This window comes from Astyanax mexicanus, unplaced genomic scaffold (genome assembly GCF_023375975.1).
Source record: "Astyanax mexicanus isolate ESR-SI-001 unplaced genomic scaffold, AstMex3_surface scaffold_35, whole genome shotgun sequence".
Classification (NCBI taxonomy): domain Eukaryota; kingdom Metazoa; phylum Chordata; class Actinopteri; order Characiformes; family Acestrorhamphidae; genus Astyanax; species Astyanax mexicanus.
The window spans coordinates 2,886,221-2,887,997 of record NW_026040045.1 but is presented as its reverse complement, the minus strand read 5'-3'; the positions used below and the strand labels follow the sequence as shown (position 1 = coordinate 2,887,997).

General features: G+C 36.7%; 1 long non-coding RNA gene across 1 annotated transcript; it reads left to right on the top strand.

Annotated features, from left to right (window-relative positions):
* Nucleotides 1-249: 249 nt before the first annotated feature.
* LOC125790234 (uncharacterized) lies at nt 250-978 on the top strand. Its single transcript, XR_007430033.1, has 2 exons — nt 250-569; nt 656-978. It is a non-coding gene; the product is annotated as an uncharacterized LOC125790234 (long non-coding RNA).
* The last annotated feature ends 799 nt before the right edge of the window (nt 979-1,777 follow it).

Genomic DNA, 1,777 nt, shown 5'->3' with positions numbered 1-1,777 from the left:
TTGTTTGTCATTTAAAAGTGTTACAAATGTATTCTTGCTTAACAGGTATTTTCTTGGTCTAGGAACCTGTGAGCTGGAAACAATCCAAGCCGTTCAAAATATTGATGGTTTATCTCAACTTTGTGAGGGTACGTGTGTATAAATTATATATGTCTTTTCATTCATTTTGTTTAGATCTAGACATTCACTAGAAACATTTTCTTACATTTCCACAGAGTCTGTGAACACATCGGCGCATGTGGACCCTCTTGGTAAGTATTTCTAATTTTCAAATTTTTCAAATTTTCTAATTTGTGTTGTTTGTTGCTTGATGGTTACTTATATTATTTCTATAGCAGGTCTAAAACGCTTAGTGGAAAGTATCATGCCACCCGGATTCGACAATTTGTACAAACAGCCAAAAAATCCTCAACTACAGGATATAACCAACAACAGCGGATACAGGAGAGCCTTTAAGCCGAACTTAACGAGCAGTCCGGAGGTGTTGCTTGGTAAACGTTGCAACAGGGAACCATCTTCAAGCAGAAAACGCATCAGGCTGGAAGACAGCTGCATACTGTTAGATACAGGTACATACATTTCGACATACTTTATATTTCAATTTGTCTTTTGTCTTTAAGATTAGCGACTCATATGTAATGTGCTCTATTCACAGATTTGAACAACGCTGGACAGTCTACGAATGGAGAAAATGTGTTGCACAATGATGTCCAGGATGTTTTAAACAAGGACGAATGGTCGGAGGATTTGACGGACATCTGGGATCAGAACAGTTTCAGCGAACCAGTCGAAAAAACTGTTGCTGCCGCACCACCGAATGTTGGAATAAACGCTTCGGACAAACACAGAGACACTGACGCAAATGAGTTACGATCAAACCAAGAGCATGAGCATCAAGATCAGGTAGGACCCGATGGTGATTTAAACAGTATTGGCGAGGTTTTAACTGTTCTAAGACAGCTTTCTGAAGAAAACAGAAAAATATTGCTAGATAACAAAACAATCACAGAATCAAACAGAAAACTAACAGAAGCTTGTATTAAATCTTCCCAAGACAACGAAAGGTTGTCACAGTTAAATGCAAAGATATCTCAAGAAAATTTGAACAATTTAATTGAGCTACGTAGACAATCTGCCGTTAACCGTAGACATGAAAAAGGTATTCAAGAGATACACAAACAACTAAATATATATCTGGAAGAATTTAGAAAATTTGATATGTCGGGTAATGTGTCAAAAGATCAATTCAAATCTTTAATACAAATAATGTTTAAAATGCAAAAGGCGTTAGAGATCAAATTATCGCCATTTCTGCCTGTTGCGGGGCCATCCTCTCGTGTTTAGTGTTGCCAATAGTTAGAGGCTAGTGTTTTTCCACATTGTTACAGAAATCAACATTTTCACATATTTTCAAATGTATATTTACATCTAAAACAAGTAATCAGACAAATATGGCATCTAAAAGATTTTGGGGGTCAGACAACAACCCGTGTGTTACAGATGAATATGATTCATTGAACCAGTTGTCTATTGATGAACAATTGCAGCGTCTAAGCGAAATGTATGAGACGAATGTTAACCCTAATGTTCAGCAAAACATTGATACACAACACTTTGGCTACCATTATGTTTTGTCTAATCATTTAACCATTGACGAACAAATGCGGTATCTAAGTAATACGTATGATACACCTATTAGCGGTCCAAGTAATAACCGACAAGTAACATTCACACAGGGTAATGCAGATGTTGACTTGTTTAGAAATTGTACCACACA